The sequence below is a fragment of the Lissotriton helveticus genome, chromosome 1_2 (assembly GCF_964261635.1).
Source record: "Lissotriton helveticus chromosome 1_2, aLisHel1.1, whole genome shotgun sequence".
Classification (NCBI taxonomy): Eukaryota; Metazoa; Chordata; class Amphibia; order Caudata; family Salamandridae; genus Lissotriton; species Lissotriton helveticus.
Genome location: NC_136058.1, coordinates 409,466,235 through 409,489,453, shown reverse-complemented (window position 1 = coordinate 409,489,453; position 23,219 = coordinate 409,466,235). Strand labels below are relative to the sequence as shown.

The following is a 23,219-nucleotide window of genomic DNA, read 5'->3' as shown; positions in this document are numbered from 1 at the left end:
TCATTTTTAATGAATTTCTAATCTGCATGCCGTCACTCCTCTGCATATCTTTGCCGATCAAATTCAAACCGCAAATTAAAGTTTAGAGTTATGGCAGTCACATTTTAAAAGGCCACCCAAATGCACTTCATGATAGAATTAACCCCTTCGATGCTGATGACAAAGCCAGCTCGTCATCAACGTTACCTGAGGTGCGCGGATGACGAGCTGGCTTTGTCACGATCAAGCAATTTTTGAAATTCCCACGTACAGTGGGAAAACGCGGTAGCGCGGTAGCGGTTAAACTTTTAACAGAACGTCAAATAATTTATGTAAGCTCACAAAGCTAGTGTTTTATGGAGCAGTGTTCACTCTATTTATAGGCAGGCGGCATTTTGGTAAGAAGTGAATTGGGTGACGGAAAGAGAAAGGACTCTGTCCAAGATCACACGCTTTCGGTCAAGTGAGGAAGTAGGGTTAGCGCCGAAGTCTCCTTGTTTTAAAGTTAATCAGCTAAAGTGAATTAGCTGCAAGCACCTCTTCGCTTCATTGGGGAGAGGAAGGTATAGTGTTGTAATAATGTGAACTGGGTGTTCTCCAGGCGCTGTTTTTAAGCAGCACCCTTCCTCCAGAGGACCACAAAAGGGTGCGCCTGAGTTCCCATCGTGGAGAAGCGTGGCTCAGTGGTTAGAGGCAGCAGACCCGGAAGCTGAGATCGGCCGTGGACCAGGGTTCGATTCCCCGCCTCGGCGGGTCTCGGGCTCAAAAATTCCACGGACTCGACAATTCTCGTTCCGGTGCCTACTCGACTCACGGGGTCACACTCTGCGACTCTGGGCAATAGCTTGCTTAATCTCCACTACGGCCCCTCGCGGCGGGATGCCTGGCTTTCACCTTGTGGACACCCTGCCGGGGTATCTCACAGGGGAATACCAGGACGGGTTCCCTAAGCAAGCGCTTAGATACCGTGTCGGTGATTTGCGCTATATAAATACATGTACATTTACATTTACATTTACCCTCCGATGCTTTCCCCGTCCGCCGCCCTAGCGCCAAGTGACCTTTGTCCTGGAGATGATGTGCTTTAAGGTAGCTCTTACATTACATTTTGGCGCTCCCATTACTAATCAGTGTTCAGCTGAAGCGTCAAGAGCTCATACCTTCAGTTCTTCAAACATTTTAACAACACACACAGCTGCACCACCTCTTGCTTTATCAGGGAGGGGGGGGCTTTCCAAGGAGACGTGAGAGCGCCCTCTGTGAAGCACCAAAACAAATACTGCTTTGTATAAAGCGATTGTAATGTTTTCACTGTCTGCCTTGTAGCTTAGTGACGCTGTCCTCACTTGTGCAGAGCTGGCATCTGGCCCTGTGACGTAAGCGGTAGCTTGAGCCTTCGCGTGGTTGTAGCAAAGAGTGCTGTGCATTCTGGGACCTGTAGTCCCATGCGTCATTAAATACATACAAACTGCATTTAAGAGTTAAGACACACAAGAATTGGCGGCGTGTGGCAAACATGGACTGTGGGTTAGTAAAACACAGACCGAAGCACGTGGATTCTGTTTTCAGCAGCAGTGACTGGGGAAAAAGAATGGTAAAGCCGGAGTCCAGGAAGGATCCGGGTGTCAGGAGTAGAGAAGGGTGCTCAGTCCACTGTGAGTAAATCTGCAGGAAGCTCCTTCACCAATGACGGGCACCTTCATTGTGTAAACAACTGATGGTTCTGACAAGCTACATACCAGGGCAGCTTTTTAACATCTCAGAATCAGGGACATCTCAGAATCAGGGCCACTGGAATTATGCAGCAAGGGAAGCTCAAATTATGCGGCAGGGTTGACTAAATTATGCAGTAAGAAAAGGCACATTGTGTGGCATAACACAGCAAATGTTGTAATAGAAATACTTCCTTATTTTGTCATGTTTACATTTGTTAACCCTGTCTGGGCACATGCTGCACCTCATCAGTAATAGTTAAACACCCAAATATAGCAATAAGCAATAGAATGGTTCCCAACCAACCTTTGCTAAGGGCCTTCCACTGTGTGGCAACACGTTACTGCTTTTTTAGTAACTTTTGATTCATTAGAGATAGAAACATACGTTTTTTTGTTAAAATCTGCAAATTATGCAGCAGGTGATGGATTATGTGACAAATACAGCAAATCCATAATTATGTGAAAACCGCAGCACTCACATAATTAACAAAGTCTATCTCAGCAGATATCCAAACCGTTTCTCTCTCCAACCATGTCTGCTGTTGTCCATAGACTAACTCTCAGAATGAAATACCAGTGCGGTACCCAGCTTAGTGGACTCTGATCATAGGAAATACCATAGGGAGACCTGCAGATTCTTTCCTGCTCAGACTATGGGAACTCCCTATATTTGGGCTCACCCAAATATTTTATCACGACACTCCAGATAGTCCAAAACGTGGCAGCAGGAACTATCCTCAAGCAACCCAAATAGTTCACTGCCTCCTTGCACTGGCTTCCAGTGGAGGTAAGGCACTCCTCTTGGCTCATAGGGGAATTAACCAGAAAGGACCCTCCTTGGTAAGGGGCCCTACTGGTAAGTTACACCCACGGCAGGACCCCAATGTTGTCCAATGCGTGACTACTAAAGGTTCAGTCAACCCAAAGGATTAGATGGGGGGGCCTGGAGGGAGGGTAAAGACTGCTCACATTTGACCCCTAAGCTTTGGAATGCTGGGCCTGCTGAGCTCAGAAATGAACTAAAGAAGACCCGTTTAAGAAGAAGCATTTACAATGCAATAGGTCTCGCACTGGCATTATTTTGAGCTATTGACACTGTAAATGATATTGATTTTTTTGTTTGTTTTTCTTTTGTAAAACATGAATAAACGGCATTTGCTATTGACTATTCACATTGTAAATGACAATGCCTTTTATTTGTGTTTTCTTTTCTAAAACATAAAAAAAGCTATTGGTGTTGCATTATTTAGCAATGCCAATAGCTCAAACCTTAATAATGCGAGACCTATTGCATTGCAAATGCTTGTTATTTATGTTTTTAAAAACCAAAACATAATTAAAAGGCATTGCCATACAATGGCAATAGCTCAAAATCGTGTACTTGCGAGGCCTATTGCATTGCAAAATACTGCTGGTTCATTTAATCTGCCAATTTCCAGACTTTGCACAAGCGAAGGTTTTTATTCTCTGTCTGAATGGGTTTTTGTAGATCTTGTGACTCTGTGCACAACTACACATAGGTTGAGGTAGCATGCATGGATTGTCTGTGCAAGTACTGAAGTTGCATGGACTTTGAAAAATCCAAACCTGCTGGCTTGGTCAACCAACGCCTCTTTCCATGGGTTCTCTACCCAGTTATGCAGACCTCACACTGTGTTTTAGTAAGAAGCTCCACGGTGGGAAACAGGGGTGGAATTGTGTGGTATGCAGTGGATTCGTGTATTGGAATTATGTGGCATGGTGTGCCTGTGGAATTATGTGAATAGTAATTATGTGGTATTGAGTGTGCTGGAATTATGTGGAGTGGGACTTGGGTTATGGAGTGTAATGATGTGGAATGGTATTTGGTGTTGTGGAGTGACATGTAGTGGAGTTTAATCATGTGGTGTGCGGTGAAGTTTGTGACATGATGTGGAATTCTGTGGTGTGGATTGGATGTATGTGGTGTTTTGTGTAATTGTGTTGAGTAGAATTATGTGGTCTGATGTCGAATTCAAAATTTGCAAACATTCGTCACAAGAATTTTCAATTCTATTAAGGACTAGGAGGCGAGGATTATGCTTAGACTCAATTTCTTTACTGAAATACAGCAGCCAATCACAGTACAGTAAAGAAACGAAAAACTACATTACCCATAAACCCTGGGTAACCATAGAGTACACCAATGGTATATAAACAGTCATAGAGGAAACCACTTCCTCTTTCTTTGTCCAAAATCCAGTAGGAAGAACAACTTGAACACCAGAAATCCATTAAGGACGTCCTCCAGAGAAGCCAAAATCCGGACGAAGGGGCGAAGGAACCTCCCAAAGCCACAGGAACAAAAGCAGGCCAACGAGGAGTAGAAACTCATACAAGGACGAAGCCGGAGGAGCGTCACTTGGGATCAGAGCCTGAAAAGAGACACAAAGCCGTAATACACATTCCGTGGAATCATGAGCATATAAAAAGGGTGGGTAGAGAAAAAATAAAGTAAACACAACAGTACAGTAGGAATAAATCCATGAATAATTGCACAGTAACAATATGTGATATAGCAAATGCATATACAATGGGTGGGATAATCCTCGCCTCCTAGTCCTTAATAGAATTGAAAATTCTTGTCACGAATGTTTGCAAATTTTGAATTCTATTTCAGGACAGGAGGCTCCGATTATGCTTGTTTAAAGCTCCTCCACCACAACAGAAGCAACAGTAGCAATAGGCTTAAAGTAAAAAGTTTTAAATACAGAATCCGATGACCAGTCAGCAGCTTTCATAATGTCCCACAAAGTGACACCCAAAGAAAAAGCATTAGAGGCCATGGCCCCACGGGCAGAATGAGCACCAAACACAGAAACATCAATGCCCGCTTCCCCCATGAGCCACCGTACCCAACGAGCTAGCGTGGCCGGAGTAACGGGGCGAAAGGGCTTCTGCAATGCAATCAACAATTGACCTTGCATATCAGATCGATGAAGAGAAGTACTCACCTCATAATCCTTAAGGCATTGGACAACACAAAGGTTAGGCCGAGCGGGAAATGAAGGGTAAGAAATGACTTCCGTATTAGTTTTAGTGCGCCTGGAAAGGCGAAAGGTAACCCCTTCAGGCGTGAAGCTACGCCCCGCAAGATCCAAAGCGCGGACATCCGAGACTCGTTTGCAGGAAAGCAAACACAACAACATAGTAAGCTTGGCCGAAAGTTGTTTACGATTCAATAAAGAATTAATCGGCCAAGCTTCCAGGAAACGTAAGACAACCGAAACGTCCCATAAAGAAACATATTTAGGACGTGGAGGAGTAGCCAGACGAATACCTTTAAGAACCTTAGCCACAAGTGGATGTTCACCCACAGGAAGATGGCCCGCCGAGATAGCGGAACGGAAATTGTTGACGGTGCGGTAGGCCAAACCAGAAGAAGAAGATAGAGAAGCCAAAAAATTAACTATCAAAGAGACATCAGCTGATGTGGGATCAACTTGCCGTTGAGCACACCAATCACTCCAACGTTTCCAGGAACCTCTGTAACGTTTGTGAGTACCTGGGGCCCAGGCGTTGCTGAGAAATCTGGTAGCGTCTGCAGAAAGGCCTGACACCGCCCAACATTCCCCGAAATCCGCCACGCCAGGAGAAGGAGGGAGCCTGACTGAACCAGGGGATGCGGATTCTGAAGCGGATCGAGCAGGAGATTCCACTTCTGAGGAAGAAGAAATGGCAATTCGCATGCCATTTCCAGGAGAACAGGGAACCACGGCTGAGCCCTCCACAGAGCCAGAACCCTGGGGAGCATCATGAATGGGGGAAACGCATAACAGAGGGTCGACGGCCACGGTTGGAGGAAAGCATCCGTGGCCAGAGCTTCCGGATCCGGTCTCCAACTGAAGAACCGGGGAAGTTGGGTGTTGAGACGGGACGCAAAGAGGTCGATCAGACACGGGCCCCAAGTTCGAAGGAGTTGGCGAAACACACGAGGATGGAGCCTCCAGTCGCTGAAGTCCTTCAGGTACCTGGAGTTCCAGTCCGCCACAAGATTGCGAGAGCCGGGAAGGTACTCTGCAATAACGGTGATCTTGTGCTGAAGGCAATAGTGCCAAAACTCCTTGGCAATCTCTGCCAACAATCTCGATCGAGTCCCTCCCAGCTTGTTGATGTAGCGTACTGCTGAGACATTGTCCATCCGGAGAAGGATACAGCAGTGGGACCGCAGAGGCGACAGGCATTTGATCGCAAACGATCCCGCCAGCAATTCCAAACAATTGATGTGGAGTGAAAGTTCCTGCAGAGACCACCGTCCCCCCGTCGAGATCGGACCGCAACGGGCCCCCCAGCCCCAACGACTGGCATCCGATTCGATCACAATCTCCGGAGAGGAGCCGAAAAGAGCCCGGCCGTTCCAGGCTTCCATATGGTCCAACCACCATTGCATTTCCGATTTCGCTTCCTCCGAGAGAGGAATCCGATCGGAATAACGAAGACCCCGTTGAAGATGTTGAATCTTCAAACGCTGTAGGGCACGATAGTGCAGCGGAGCTGGAAAGATCGCATGTAGGGAAGACGCTAAGAGACCGACAACTCGTGCTAACGATCTCAACGATAGAGTCTGACTCGAGATAACGGAAGTCAATTCCCGTTTAATGTAACGAATCTTCTGTTGGGGAAGCAGAAGCTGACAAGTGAGGGAGTTGACCCTGAACGCCAAAAAGTCGATCACTTGAGTAGGTTGTAGCACAGACTTGGGAACATACACCAGAAAACCGAGGGACTGAAGAAGGTCTATGGTCCAGTCCAGATGAGTCATCAGTTTGACAGGACAATCCGCCAGTAGGAGGATGTCGTCCAAATAGATGATCAAGCGAACTTCGCGACTGCGGAGAGATTCCACAACCGGACGTAACAACTTCGTGAAGCACCAAGGTGCTGACGAAAGGCCGAAGGGTAGAACCTGATACTGATACCAAGTCCCCAGCCACTGAAACTGCAGAAAGCTGCGATGGGGACGGAAGATCAAGAGAGGTAAGCATCTTTGAGGTCCAGACGAACCATCCAATCCCGTTCCCGCAGGAGATCCCGCAGCAGATGGATGCCTTCCATCTTGAAGTGCCGATAAACTACTCCCGCGTTGAATTCCTTCAGATTGAGAACCAACCACGATCCCCCCTTCTTCTCCACCAGGAAGATTGAACTGGCAAAACCCTGAGGGTGGCGCACTGTCGGCACAATGGCCCCCTTCAATTCCCGAGACTTGAGTTCCTCTGTGATGAACTCTTGACTTTGCCTTGAGAAGTGAAGGGGAAAAGGAGGACGAGACTGGCGTAAGGGATGATAGAACTCGATTTTGAATCCCTGAACTGTCTCCAGCACCCAAGCATCGCCGGAGATTGCGCGCCAATTGGCTAGAAAATGGCGAATCCTGCCCCCCAGAACAACACTGCATGCAGGAAGAAGTCTCACCTGAAGTGGCGGAATCCTGATATCCTCCGGAGTTGCCACCTGAGCGTCCTTTTTTGTATTGGCCACGTCCTTTCCTGGAAGGGTAGAAGTTAGAACGCTGGGCATAGCCTGAATCTTGCTGGCCTCCCCTATGGGACTGATACCCACGTTTACTGGGTTGGTTTTGACCACAGCCGGACGACCGTCCCCTGTTTCGTCCGGCCCTGTTGAAAACCGGACGCATGGCCCGTTTTAAGGATGCCTGTGCTTTGTCAATACTGCTGAAAGTACTGACAAAATGAGTGAGTTCCTTTAAGTGCACAGTTGGCGTTCCCCAACTGGCAAATGGCGCGCTGCGCCCATTCAATGAGTTCATCAGGATCAACTGTGGAGGATGCTTCCTTGGCCATGAAACCCAGATCCAATATTTTAGTGAGAGGCCCTAGGAGGTCCAAGACTTTGTCCTGGCAAGCCCGCCAGGAACGATCCAGTCCCTTTTTGGGGTCCTTTGAAAACTTTTTTAAGTATGTCAACATTGTAGGGTCGACCTCAGGCGCGTCCGCCAGGTTATCCGCCAAATCAGGCCGCGGACACTCTGAGCGAAGACGCGCACGCACGTCCTTATCAAATGGATGGCGGATATGTTGTTGAACATACTCCGCCACAGCCGGGGAGGGGAGCCACGCAGAGGAATGAGGATGCACTATATCTTCAGGTTCGAAAGTCAAGACAGGAGGGTGCGAAGGGGCATCAACAAAATGTTCTTTACATTTACGCTTTTTAGGTGGAGGAGGCAGAACCTCCGAGGAGGATGAGGAAGCATGTTGGTCATCACTGTCAACATCCACTGGAACAGCCTTCAACTTGGAGGAGGACAAGGACCGCGCCAGTCTACGAAAGTCAGAAGTATGGCGATTACCAGGGGAAGAAGTAGACTTCTTGGAAGGCACCCAACCTTGCTTTTGCGCATACTGCGTTAAATGGCGCTTCAGGGGCGTAATGGCGCGCACCAGCGCCTTATTCATCGAATGCTGAACCCCTTTGTCCAGTGCCTCAACAAGGTCCTGCTCAAAAAACTCGGACCCCTCTTCCTCATAGTCACCCTCCTCCTCATAGTAATATGAATCACTCATGGTACACAGAGAACGTGTAAATACAGCCCACTTGGTGACTAGAAATCCTGTATGTCAGTGACAAAGTCTGAGGGAGTGAAAAAACCTCGCAGCAAGCAAGTGAATGCAGAAAAAACTGCGTGGAAACAACAATTAGAGAGTGGAGGGAGGCTTGCTGACAAAAAATATGCTCACTCTCGGCAAAGCCTATGCAAATTATACGACCGGGACTTTTTCAGAAGCTCCGGTGTCAGAAGGGGCCAGCTGAGAGGCAGTGGGCGTCTTCGTCGTTCCGACGAGTTCAGGAGCCGGCACTGCTATGTAAACAAACGCAGCGTGAGGAGGAAATGCAGCGTGAGGAAAGCCGCGCATGCGTGGAGAAACCGGCTGGCCAGACAGCACCGGAACCGCTCGCGCTAGACGCACGCGAGGCAGTACCACCCCAAAAACTCCACTCCACCAAGATAATGGGACATAGGCGGCACGCGCCCGACCCAGGGAGGTGGCACACGCTCCCTACCGCGAGCGCCGGTCGCGGGGAACACACACAACGAACGGCAGCAAGTGCGCGAGATAAGCGCCCAACAAGCGGTACACAGCGCAAGCAAAGCGGTAACAATGCACAAGTAAGCAAAGAATAACAACAAGAATGCACTTAACTGGCTGCGGAGCAGCAAAGAAAGAGGAAGTGGTTACCTCTATGACTGTTTATATACCATTGGTGTACTCTATGGTTACCCAGGGTTTATGGGTAATGTAGTTTTTCGTTTCTTTACTGTACTGTGATTGGCTGCTGTATTTCAGTAAAGAAATTGAGTCTAAGCATAATCGGAGCCTCCTGTCCTGAAATAGAATTATGTGGTGTGGCTTGGAAATGTGTGAAACTAGCAAAAGCGCTGTTTTAGGCGAGACTTAACAACATAGATCAAATAAATGGACAAGAACTTACAATAAACTCAGTGCTGAACAGCACAAAAGAGCATGCAGCACATTAGTTTACCACACTGACCAAATACTAAATGCTTAAACTGCAAACAAATGAAGAGGTAAAACGCATTCACGCAACTCATGAGGAGCGAGCCATGGCTTAAAGATTGACAATGAACTTTCACTGGAGTTTTGACATTTCTTTTACAAACACATAAATGGGAGTAACCTACATGTAGTTTGACATACAATAACGTGATCAATATATCAACCAAGAAGTGTTTGCTTTAGGTACGTCACAAGTACATGCAGCGCACTACAGAGGGAAGGTAAAGTGGAGCATCTTATTCTGTATTCTCTCAAACACAAGGCATTGCATCATCACTTCATTCCTTTAGAATCAGACACAAGGCATTGCATCATCACTTCATTCCTTTAGAATCAAACACAAAGCATTGCATCATCACTTCATTCCTTTAGAATCAAACACAAGGCATTGCATCATCACTTCATTCTTTTAGAATCAAACACAAGTCATTGCATCATCACTTCATTCCATCAGAATCAAACACAAGGCATTGCATCATCACTTCATTCCTTTAGAATCAGACACAAGGCATTGCATCATCACTTCATTCCTTTAGAATCAAACACAAGGCATTGCATCCTCACTTCATTCCTTTAGAATCAAACACAAGGCATTGCATCATCACTTCATTCCTTTAGAGTCAGACCAGGACCGTAGGTCATAGTGATTATTTTCAGAAACCTTATCACAGTGCACACATTAATGCCCTCTGTCAACCACTGCAATGCATTTCGGACCAGAAAGGTCCTTCGTCAAAACTCATGAAAATGCACATCAACAACAAAACTACAAACACAACTTTTGTGCATGAAAGACTGTGCCACTTGGCCAAGAAAAACAGTCTTAAAAACCCTGCACAAGTGATAAGCAGATTCCAAACCCTTTGCCCCTGCAAGAGAGAATCAGAAGCCTGAAAGCACTAGTAAAAAACAGTACAATGAGCCTTGCATGAGGCCGCATTCTAGTATTTGTGCCAGCTCATTGAAAGAACTCTGTGGCTTGACATGTGTCAAGCCACAGAGTGCATTACATCATGAGTGTTCAAAACAAGCAGAAAACTGAAACTCAAGAAGAAACCAAGGTGATTCTTACCCAAGTCAAGATGGCAAATAGGACTGCACGGAGGACGGGGAGCACTGGAGGCGGCCCCTGTTTGTGCCCGGAGGGATTGCTGAGTGAACAACTGCGCATGCGCAGAGGACAGACACTGTCTTCTGCCCTGAGTGTGGGCTGAAGAGAACCTGCTGTGTGAACAGCTGCGCATGCGCAACGGATTGCGAGACAGCCTTCTGCCCTGAGCGTGGGCTGACGAGAGCCTGCTGGGTTAACAGCTGCGCATGCGCAGAGGACAGACACTGTCTCCCGTTGATGAGGACGCGAGCGCGGGTTAAAGAGGGCTTGGTGGATGACCAACTGAGCATGCGCTGAGGACAGACACTTTCTCGGCGGATTAAAGTGGGCCTTGTATTAACAACTGCACATGCGCTAAGGACAGACCCTGCTTCCTGCCGGGAGCACGTGGCGTCTCGCGCTGTCACAGCTGGGGTCGAGGCCCGGTGTACTATCAATAGACCCACCCCATCTGTCTTTACACCCCCCGCGTTTCCACGCATGCGCATTATTATGTGCATGCGTGGAAACCGCATGTCTTGGCTGCATGTATTTTGAAGCTCCCCACTCTTCTGGCCGTTTAGTGCGCATGCGTGTGATTGCACGCATGCGCTTTCAAGATCCAGCGGCGAACACTCCTCCTGCTTGAGCAGCGTTAACAGCTGCCAAGGTTTCAAATTGCTGTGCGTGACATTTTTATAATTTAAGTGTTATTATGAGAGCAAAGTCACGTCATGAAGGCGAGGGAAACATAAGATTACATCCATTTGAACAACTAGAAACTGTACAAAGTCACTGAACTAAAGTGCATTAATGGCTGCCACTGAAAACTGAGCAGAACAGAGTCAGGCAGCGGCTGCACAGCTCTCCGACACAGTAAACTAAAGGCAGAGGCACAGGCAGCTCAGAACGATAAAAGCATTCATTGTATTTATTAATAGCAGCCACAGCAAGTCAGCTGCACTACTATATACCGGTGCCCCGGATTCAGGGAGGTACACCTGGTAGGGAGAGATATATAAATATAATACTATACTGCTGACTTTCAAAGGGGCTGCTTTCATTAGGACCTGAGTATCACGGGTTCAACTGGTGGCAATGGAATATTTATATAGCTTATATAGCTGCCACCCGAGCACTCACCTCCGAACTACAACTACAGAGAATGAGTGAACTGGCTCTGGCTGGTGATTCCGTTCCTGGAGGCCACCGTGAGAGACACAGCAGAGCAACCACAGGGTCGGATCATTGGCTCGCCAAATTTGCAATCAGTGGCACTGCCAGGTCGTCCATCCCTGTCCCACAGCAACGGGGACGAGCGTTCAGAGCGTTCAACAGAGCTGCCTCGGATCACCCCTGTCTTCTCGCCGGCGACCTGGAGAGAGATCTGGAGTCCCTGCAAGCATGGCTTTCTGAGAGGCTTAATGACCTGGCCCCGATGTTGCCCCCCCGCCTGACATCTAAGCGGGTTTCGGCCCCTTGGTTTACCACTGCACTGTGGGCTACGCGGCAGCAGTGTAAGGTAGCCGAAAGGGCCTGGCGGGCACACTATGATAGCATGGACAGGTCGGCCTACAAGGCCGTGGTTAAGGCCTACCACCGGGATATCCGCCTTGAAAAAAAGCCTATCTTGCGGGGAGAATTGAAGCGGCCTCTAACTCCAGCAAGGAGATCTTTACCATTGTCAGAGAATTTATTTCCCCTCGGACCGTCACATCGGAAGAGGTGCCCTTAGAATCCTGGGCGGCGGACCTTGCTTGTTTTTTCACAAGCAAGATAAAAAGCATACAGGATTCCTTTCCATCGGGGGCACCCGGTAGGCCGTTCACATCCGAGGCGGGCATGTTCCCTTCCGCCCCGCAGGGTGCCATATTGGCTGCGTTTCCATCCTTGCCAGCCCCTGCCTCCTTAGCGCTTATGGGCAATTTGAAATCTGGGTCTCCACTTGACCCCTGCCCAGCTAAGCTTTTGGGTAAGTTGGCGGAAGTGATCAATCCACTGGCGAACCCTCTTCTCAATCTTTCGTTGAGTCAGGGAGTGGTTCCGCCAGTGTGGAAGCAGGCAATGGTCATCCCGCTGCTTAAAAAACCGGGTCTTGACCCGAAGGCCCCAGCCAATTATAGGCCGATTTCGTTGTTGCCGGCTCTCGTAAAAATCTTGGAGAAGCACGTTCAGTCGGTGCTCTCCAATTTTTTGGAGACCCATGAGATCTTACATGACTCCCAGTCTGGCTTCCGCTCAAATCGTAGCACCGAGACCGCACTCCTTGAGGTTTCTGAAACCATCAAAGGGGTGCTGGATTCCGGGGGCAAAGTCATGTTGGTGTTGTTGGACTTGTCGGCGGCGTTCGACACCGTCCCCCATGATGGCCTTCTCGCAAGACTCTATGAGATTGGTCTTCGGGGGACGGTGCTCAGCTGGTTTTCGTCCTTTCTAGCTGGCCGCCGGCAAACGGTCTGGACATCGCCTGACACCGCCGTGATGCCGCCTTTGGGGGTCGGGGTCCCTCAGGGCTCTATATTGAGCCCGACCCTCTTTAATATCTGTATGACCCCTTTGGCGGCGGTGGCGGAGTCATTTGGTGCCCGGATCGTGTCGTATGCCGACGACACCCAGCTCCTCTTTTGTTGCGAGAGAGGGGCAGACTTTGACGGGGAGAGTATCCGGAATTGCCTTGGGGCGGTGTTCACATGGTTCCAACTGAACAGCCTCAAGTGCAATTCCGATAAGTCCGAGGTACTCTTCTTCGGGTGCGATACGGAGCCTAGCTGGCAGGCCTGGTGGCCCATCGATATGTTCCCTCCGTCCGGCTCTTCCCCTATGGCTAAGAACTTGGGGGTTAAGATGGACAAGGGGCTGACGATGAAAGCCCAGATCCTTGGGGTGACCGGCACCTGTTTCGGTCTATTAAAAATGCTGCGGAGGTTTTTGCCTCTTTTGTCGGAGGAGCACAGGAGGCTGACTGTGCAGGCCCTGATAGGCTCCAGGTTGGATTATGCCAACATTCTTTACCTGGGCCTACCTGAGTACCTGCTGCAGCGGCTTCAAGTTGCGCAGAATGCGGCGGCCAGGGCCATTTTTGGTCTAAGCAGACGTGCTAGCGTCTCGGGGTTTCTGTTGACGCTGCACTGGCTACCCATCCGCAAACGGATTGCCTTCAAGGCTTTGACTTTGGCCTACAAGGCACTCCACGCTGTGGGAGCAAAGCATCTCCAAAAGAGAGTGGCCTTTTACCATCCGGCTCGCTCTCTGAGGTCAGAATCTCTATTTTTGGCGGCTGTCCCTCGAGTTAAGAGAGCCCGCCTGGGCGGTCGTTCCTTCAGCCTGCTGGCCCCACAGATGTGGAACTCGCTTCCACTCCCACTTCGGGGGGCTGCTACTCTTCTTGACTTTAGGAGAGGTCTTAAAACTTGGTTGTTTACCCAGTAGTCCTCCCAGCAGTCCCTTTTTATCTGTTTGTTGTTCACTCTCTTTTACTGTGTTGTGTTATTCCGAATTAGTTCTCCTTACCCAAAGCGCCGGGACACTCTTTTTGAGTAACCGTTGCGCTATACAAAAGAATAAATAACATAACATAACATAACATAACATAACAGGGCTCTCTCTGGCGCGCTCCACACTGTGTCCTCCTCCTGCAGTCATTGCTGTGGTGAAAAGGACAAGCTCAGTGTGAACTAGTCCCGATCTTCTATGCAAACTACATGCGGTGAACAGCATGTACCCGGCACTGAAGTTGGGCCAGACAGCTTGACAGGCAGATGAGGTACACACTTGAAAGTCACAGCTGCCCGCCAACACTAGCATCAGTGACAAGTTCAAAACTAGAAAACGATGAGTCTGGCACTGCCTGTGATACTTACAAACTTGCGCCAGCCGCCCGGCCATCAAACCGGAACATTCCTTGGATGGTCAGTTGATCCTCCGACCAGCCGGGAAGTGTCTCTTTTGCATGCTTCTCCGTCAAATAAAGAAAGTGTTCCTTACCTGCTCGGCGTGGTCTTCATCCTTCTTTACCACAAATGCATTTATATAGAAGTTTAACCTGTAAATAAAATATCCATTCAACCACTTCTAATGCAAATTCAGGAGTCTAAAGACCTAGAATGCCGAGCAAGAAAAGTCAACTAAATTCTGGTGTTGATGGGTCTCAGTAAGGAGGTTAGGGTGACCAACGGGCATGGGTGCAAATTCAGGACAGTGAGGGTAAAAATTCATGACAATGGGTCAAAATTCGGGACAAAAATTCAGGACAGGAGGTCAATATTCAGGACAAAACTTCAGTACAAAAGGTACGTTTCACAGACACAAGGAGGTTGCGTAATAGTATATAAGTAATCCCATCTACATCCAAACATATTCATACATTTGCAAGCCTATCCATCATGTATCCTTCCGTCCATCATTTCACTCATCCATCCATCCACCCTTTCACCCTATACATCCGTATACTCATCCATTCACTCTTCCACCCAATCATCCACTCATTCATCCAGCCACTTATCCATTCATCCATCCAGCAAGTTACCCTTTCATCCATCCTTTCACTTACTCATCCATCCAAACAGTCATTCACCTTTTCAGTCATCCATCCATCCATCCTCCCTTTCTCTCTCCATTGACCCTTTCACTTAGCCATCCTTCCTTCCACCCATCCACCCATCCTTCTACTCATCCACTCATGAATCCATCCATTGACCCTATCACTCATCCATCATTTCACTCATCCATCCACCCATTCACTCACCCATCATCCACCCTTTAACTCATCTATCCATCCTTTCACTCATCCATCCACCCTTTTACCCATCCATGTACCCTTCCACCCAAACATCCATCTATTTACCTTTTCTCTCACATCCACCCATTCACTCGCCCATCATCCACTCTTTCCCTCATCTATCATCTTTTCACCTATCCATGCACCATTTTACCTTTTCTCTCATCCATCAACCCATTCACTCACCAATCATCCACCCTTTCACTCATCAATCCATCCTTTCGCTCATTATCCATCTATTCACCCTTTCATTCATCCATTTACCCATTCACTAATCCATCCAGCCATCCACCCTTCCCTTACTCACTCACCCAACTTTTTACATTAATTATGAGCTGAGCCTTTGGCTGCAGAGTTGCAGACAGAAGAGGCTCATCAAGAATTTCACCCTTGCTTTAGTTCATAAAGCAAAGAGTGGGGTGGGGGGAGGATTCACTACACCCCTGCACATAGGCAATCTGAAAGAGTAGAAGGCATGAGTCATGCATGATGCACAGTGCCATGCGATGAGGTGACTGTGACATGGTGTTGTTTCCAGGGCTTTAAGCAGGTTGAGGGGGGGGCTCTCAAATGGGGTGTTTGATGTAATTAAAAGTGTCTTAAAATACCTTAGCAAAAAATCTGTGCTTAGAATAGTGTACCGCCCGACTGGTATTTTGCCTCTTCTGTCAATGTATCCAGATTTATAACACAAGTTACGTTACACCTACAATAAGCCAGAACTATTGACTTTGTCAATGGTTGTTAGTTGCATAAAATAAAAATGCAGCAACCATGGCTTCGTTGAATATAATATTGAAACTGCACTTTTCTAAAGTGATGAGACTGAAAGAACTCTAGCCCCTTCTTTTCAACTTGTTTCACTAGCTTTTTTTCATGAACTGGAATGGTAGCAGCATTGGTGCGTTTGCATTATTCCTTCCATCTCCCCCAGCCCATGGCAGGAGGAGGCCACCTCATGCAGTAAGTAACACTCCAAACTGGCCAATTGTCATTCTGTATGTAGGAATCAGCCGCATACAGAATGACAATGGGCGGGTGGGGGCTACTTGTGCTCCGAGGAGGAGTGCGAGGCGGCCCCATCAGGGGTTAAGGCTTCATACAGGGAACAGTGCTGTTCCCTGCAATACCCAAAATTACGGACAAAAGGCGTCCGTAAAAAGGATCCTCACGGACAACGGACGTGAGGTCCATATTACGAACGGTCCGTGAAATTTACGGACGGTTGGTCACCCTAAAGGAGGTCTCAGGAGTGCAGCTCTTAACAGATACTCACGAAGGTAGCTGGGAAAAGTAAGTGCGCTGCCACTTTTTGAGTTCAATGAGTTATATTAGCAAATGCGTCACCCCATTTTATTTATTTATTTATTTATTTATTTATTTATTTATTTTTTGCATTTGTAATGCGCACAGATACCCACAAAGGGTTTCCCGGCGCCATGGCTAAGAGAGCAAAACACAGAGTGGAGGAGAAACCCTTTGCAAGTTGTGTGGGCCAGTGTGGGTCATAGAGAGACACTTGATCCAAGTCCCTATACGTCATACATATGGATTTTCATATCAGCCGTCCACCCGCAAAGCTCACCTGGATGATCACTGCGGCCATGGCGGACATAGAAACTGCAGTTCCAGAGGGTAGGAGGTTCAGGCACCTCTGTTGGGCAGGTTGGTTCCACACATGGGTTTCCTTGTTTTCACTGCACCAAAATTTAGGGTGGAGGGCAGACGGTGACAGGATGCTTACTTGTTTGGGGTCCAAAGCTTAGACAGATGACTGTTGTTTGTTCTTGTGAGCCTTGGACTAGCACTGCCCCCTCTTGTGCATCTCTCCCACAGATAAACCCTACATCTGCACCATTTTAAGGAGCAGAACATCTAGGACATACAAAGAGCACTGATTAAACACAAACCCCAGCTACATGTGCAAAACATGGCTCAAGCCTATAGAGGTTGCCAAGCAATTGCCACCTCAACATAACACCCAACTCCTGGTATACTCTTACTGTGTGCTACGTCAGCTGAACAAGCTAGACACAGTTCCTGCCAACATCATGCATTGGGACACGGCTCATGCAGTCGCCTAAGCATTTGCCACCTCAACGCTACATCCAGTTAGAGCTACTGTCACACCTCACGGTACAACAACAGTACTTATGAGACACAGCTAGCACCATCATTCACACAGCAGTGCTCAAAGCCCTGTAGTTGGCTAAGCATCCAACTCCTCAACAGATCACGGTACAACAACAGTACTTATGAGACACAGCTAGCACCATCATTCACGCAGCAGTGCTCAAAGCCCTGTAGTTGGCTAAGCATTTACCTCTTCAACAGAACACCAATGCAAGTTATACTGACACATCAATTCCGTCACACCAACCTAGATACCAACCAGCATGAAGAAGTGGGAATTGAAACCTATCAGGTCCACAGTGAATGCAAAAAAAAACATAATGGGAAATATGTTTGAAATAGATCTCTAATCGTCTGTTGCGCTGCTTCCTTCTCTGCAATATAAATATTAATATAAATATATTTTCAATATATATTTTATTTATATATTTACAATATATATTTTCTTTTATTAATATAAATATAATATATTTACAATATATATCTACAATATAAATATATATATATATATTTAATATAAATATGTATTTATATTTACAATATAAATATAAATAGAACCATTTGCTACCTGGGATATTGTAGACAAGGAAGCAGCGCAACAGACTGCAACCAAATCTTTACCTCTGACTAACTGAGCAAAGCGAAAATATGAGTTACACCTGAAATAGAAAAACAAAATAAGAACTGCTGTTACCAATTGTAAAAGCCTTGAGGAAGCCCTGATCCTGATGACCATGTAAGGGTGAAACACGTGTCAGCTGTCGATAATCAGATACCCAATATTGCAACATCTTGAACAATTGATGAAAATCATGAATAAAAGGATAGCTTAAAATCACAGTCCAAGATCTTGAATTATTCTTCATGTATCAATATTGAATAAGGAAGACGATGCACCCATATACCTCAAAATAGTAAGTGCTAATGGCTTCCCATCAGCAGCTCCTTGCAGTCTCTGTCATACCTGGAGGGAGCCAGAGGGCAGGCACACCTCCTGCTGTGACAGCCGAGCATCCCACTGTCATTCTGCCTCTGACATTAGCCCTCTGGACTGACTTCACATGCATGGGGTCATGTGTGTGAAGGCTGTTACAACAGCTTTTCACAGGGTACACCAGTCCTTAGTAGACCAAAACACCGGCCCGCTAACTGGGCCCATCGGCAGATGGCAGATTGCCCGCCTTGCCAATCAGAGGCGCTCTCAGCCTACCCATAGGCCAGGTGCCAGACTTGAGCTAACCCGCACGTGCCGATGCCCCATCACCAAAGCACAAGAGCCACAACCCATCAGGGCTGCTCAAGTTCTTCTAGAATTGCCACCAGCCTTGTGTTTAATGCCTGAGGGCAGTCACTAAATACGTTGATAACCTATATATGCAAGATATGTGTTGCGTTGCTACTTACAAAGTGCAACAGAGCCAGGGAGGTAAGGCTGCTGTCATAACCTACTGAGATAAAGTCTTGTTGGCCACTGCAGCTAAATGGGATGACCAGCCCCTTGAATGTCTTGTGGAACATTAATGAGTTTTAATAGATGCTACAACATAAGGGTTTCATGTCCTGGGGTGATGCTGGTCTGAGCACACTGGTGAAATTGTACCATCAGGTGATTGTCTAATGGAGAGCAATGTTTCACCTGAGTCCAGAAATGTTCTGGTGTTTTCTGTGGATCTCCTTTCGGCTGCATTCTATGTATAAACTATATGCCTATAATGTTACGACTGAAAAGGTAAATGTCTGGTTGGCTGGGGATTTTGTTTTAAGTTTTAGTTTTTATAATTTTAGCTCTATATAAAATATATTCCTGGAACAATATTCTGCAATAAATAAACTCAATAAAGAGCGAGTTCCAAAAAACAAAAGTTTGAAGGACCAGGTGTCCGACGGCAGAAACCATCAGTCAATGTAAGTCAGAAGCCTTCCCTCGTATGGTCATTCCAAGGTATATTTTTCCTGTTTGAGACTGTGTCACTGAAAGCCTGGTGGTTCCCAACAGAAAACAAAATAAATGATCCCCAGTTGCTGGGAGAAAATTCCCAGTATGCCAAAGCTATTTGTAATATACTCTTTAAAAAAAGCGCTCTGCTGAGAAGGTGCAGTAAACATGGTGCCCATTTGGCAAGGAAAATGGCAGCTCCACTTACAGCACAAATGTTTCTGCCTGCCTGGTGGGGCTCCCAGGTGTGGCAGGCTCTATTCTACCAGGGGAGAGGTGTCTAACCTCGCTGGCATGGCGGTCTGGTGGGCCACCTGCCAAACTCTAAATGAGTACCATACTCTACTACAACGATCGTGGGTGTATCAACATGTATAGAGAACTTTGCATCATGAAAACGTTAATACTAATGTAAGAATGCATCGCACGTCAAAGCCAATAGGCCTTCCGTACTGATAATGATACCCCCTTGTACTATGATATTGTGTCAATGCCTATGTGTAGGAGTACTTGGATTTATTGGTATGGCTTCCTGGGGTGCCAACTGTTCAGCATGCGTCACCAAAGGTATTTCCATCTACCTGACTGTATATATTTGTGAATGATGCATAGTATGTAATAGTGTTTTTGCAATAAAGTAATATTTATGAGATGAAGCACTGACTGGACAATGACTTATTGAGTGTGGTTGTCACGTACTAGCAAACTGGGGGTACTAGCCCACACCACCTCCCGAATAGGCCTTGCACTGCTCTGCTTCACTAGCCGGACAGAGTCAAGTGCTACAATCGGGTACTTGGTTCCCAGCACAGAGAATGTTGCAGACTTATTTCCTGTGAAGGACTAACCTCCTTTTCAAGTCGTAACTCTCTTCCTTAGAAGGATGAAGTTAGAAAGCAGGTGAAACAACCGCAGATAACGATTTTAAAAGTCCGGACTGGACAGACATCATCTGGAGAGACTGCCTTTCAGGCGGTAAGCAAGGAAGATATCTCCTCTTCCTTAATCCTTGGGAGAACTAGAATACGAGGGATGAAGGCTTGTAATGATTCTGCATGGGACAGGATGAAATAAGATGGAAAATACAGTCATGAATGACCTCGATCTCTTAGATAAAGGAGGCCAAAGTTTCACAAGCATCTTAGCAGGGGGAATAGTCATTTTGATACAAGGCAAACTGGTGAGATTCGAGACTGCCCTTGAGGAGTTGGAGGCTTAACATTGAAATTAAAATGGTAGCAATAAGGTGCAATATCCAATGCCTGAGTTGTTGACATTTATTTTGCACTTTCATATGCAGACGTGTGTATTTTTAAGTGTCTACTGTACTTGCAAATGCATGGCAAGAAGACTCCATCAAAACACATACAGACACACAGCCGAAGGTGAGAACCTGTAGGTTGTAGTTTACTTAGTTGCAGTTCTTAGACCACTGCTCAAGCAAGCCCAGAGCACCCAGAGATTGTCCCATCCTCCTGGTGCACAATGCAGGAACAACAATTGATGGACGTAATGTTGCACAATGGCAGAACATTCACCCCCAGTCACAATGCAGGGACAGCGTAGTAGGATGAGCTTGGCCGCTGAGTTCTGTATGGTCTGCAGTCTCTTCAGGGTGTGTGTGGTAATTCCTGCATAGTGTGTTGCCCTAGCTCAGACGGCTAGTAACGAGGGCTTGATTGATAGTGCGCCCGGTGCTGATTGGGAGACATTTGAAGATCTTTTCAGAGCATGCAAAGAGTGAAGTAGCAGGCATAGCAGACTGCGCTGATATGGGTTTCTTTGGAGAGTTTGTCCAGGAGGATGTAGAGGTTCCGGGCATGGTCTGTAGGAGTTAGTTCAGCAAACCACCAAGAGTCGTTCCACGAGTGGGTGTTGTTCTGGAAGATCAATTCTTCTGTTTTTCTGTGTTGAGTTTGAGGCAGTCGTTTTTCATTCAGTTGGCGACGCTTGTTCAAACTAGCTTATGAAACTATAACTTACAGTTCATTGAGATATTAAGGGTTTGTAGAGCCCCGGGCAACACATATTTGGGGCTCCCTATTTGAATATATTTGAATGTATTACCACTTTTAGGCTCAATTGAAGTCCCTGTGACGCCAAAACAAGATGTTAAACCTTCAGAACCCGGGGCTGGCAAAAGCATCTAAAAGCCCGAGCTGACTAGAGTCCATCAGTCGAGTACTATCGGAGAAGGCTCGTCCTGGGTACTGCGAGAGTGGGGGGCTGAGCTGGCCGGGGCCTGGAGTAGGCGCGGTGTCAGGCTGAAGAAAAGGGCTGGGCACAGTGAAGCTGGGGCCCCTGCAGAGGTGGCACTGTATCTGCAAGGAGCAGTGCCGAGCCCAGGGCCCAGCAGAGCAACACAGCGGAGAGACGCCCAGCCACAAGTAACTGCTGATCCCGTGCCAGGATACATTGGGCCATTCAAAGGCGCAGCAATGCAAGTAGAGACTGGCTAGAGCTAACGAGAGCTGCAAGTGGGGTGGCAAGGGCACCCCATGACGCGGTGATAGCACCGTAGAGGAGCAAGGGGCCCCAAAAGCAGCAGGGGGTCGGAGGCAGCAAGGGGCAGCTCTGCCTGGGGAATGACATGGACTTGGGTGCGCTTTATTAAGCTTCTTTTTCATTTCATTTCATTTCATACTGCAGAGTGCTCTGTTGATCCACATTTAGGCTTGCGCTATATACATACACATACCTACAAAGATATCAACTGAAGAGATTGATAGAAATTGATTTTGCACAAAAGAATGTATATGCAGAGCTAATTGTTTCTGTACTGCTCACACAGACATACCTCATTTCAGAGTCAGGGTATGATAGAGTCCATTACTCTCCTGCTTGACCCTGGCTCCCCCAATCTCTTATGCCCTTGACGAGCGGGAGACTTAAAAAAAAATCTTTGTTGCTCACCAATTAGGGACATTGCACATTTTCTGAGTAGGGTTTCTTAGCCTTGGGTTCTGAATAGGTACTTTGCCACACCACGGATACTTTTAAATGTGCAGGAACTTTCACAGATAAGACACACGTGCCACCCAGCCCAGGCCAAGGGTGCCTTGCCTTTTGCGCGTCTATTAATCGTTCCACTGGCGATCAGGACTGCTTTCCATACTTTAGACTCCCCCACGTCATTTTAATTTCTTCCCTGCAGTCAGTGGTCCCGTCCATATTAGAAGGGACATCTGGGAAAAGGGGTGGATTAAAGCGAAACTCTCTATTGTCCTAAAAACATTATTAATAGCTGCCAAGTGCCCCCACGTGACATGTGACACGTTCCACTACTTCTGTTGTAAACGACCTTATTATCCCTCTCGTGAAGTTAAGTGCATTAGTACGAAGGAAGTTACAACATGCTGATTAGAAGTGAATACGTGCCTTGTATTACAACAAAAACCACGGTGGAACAGAAAAGTACCTTGCCACTCTAGGTTGAGGCTCATAAGCTAGTATTCCAACAATAGCTATGAGAATCTGAATAGAAAATCTGAAATAAATATCAGAGATGTAACAATCTGGATAGAGCTAAGTGCTGGATAAGACTAAACCTGCTGAAGAAGCCTCGGCTCACCTGCTGTGTTTACAAAGAGCTTCGCAAGTGTGTAACTGCCAGGTGAGTCACTGTCAGCCATCGAGAAGCGGAAACGGTACTGATGTACCCTGTCAGATCTGAAAGTGACACCTGATCCAATGTTAACACCCTGACCCGTCACCAGAGTGAGTGCGGTGAGGGATCTCAGCTGTCAGGTAGGACGATCGAGAACAGCAAAACCAAGAGAGTTCAAAGAAATGCCCCCTCTCTATATGAAACAAGGCAATAACAATGTGTGACAATTACCTACTAAAAAAAAGAATGTCGGGTGATGCACTAATAAGTCTGTGCGAGCCGGTTCAAACCTATGATAAAACGGATTGAAACGTCCTCAAATCTCCCTTTCTGATGCTAGATGCGCTAACCGGCTCCTGAGATACTCGAATCCTTAATATTCAGACCCCCCCACCCCCCCACCCCACCCCCCGCCGCCGCAGG

At 47.1% G+C, this 23,219-nt stretch overlaps 1 protein-coding gene across 1 annotated transcript in view; it reads right to left on the bottom strand.

Moving 5' to 3' along the window:
• LOC144806756 (uncharacterized) overlaps positions 1 to 23,117 on the bottom strand; it is an 83,308-nt gene extending 60,191 nt beyond the window's left edge. The window contains exon 1 of the mRNA XM_078672999.1: positions 23,028 to 23,117. The gene's annotated coding sequence lies outside the window, so the exon portion shown is untranslated. The remainder of the gene's footprint in view (positions 1 to 23,027) is intronic.
• Positions 23,118 to 23,219: the final 102 nt, after the last annotated feature.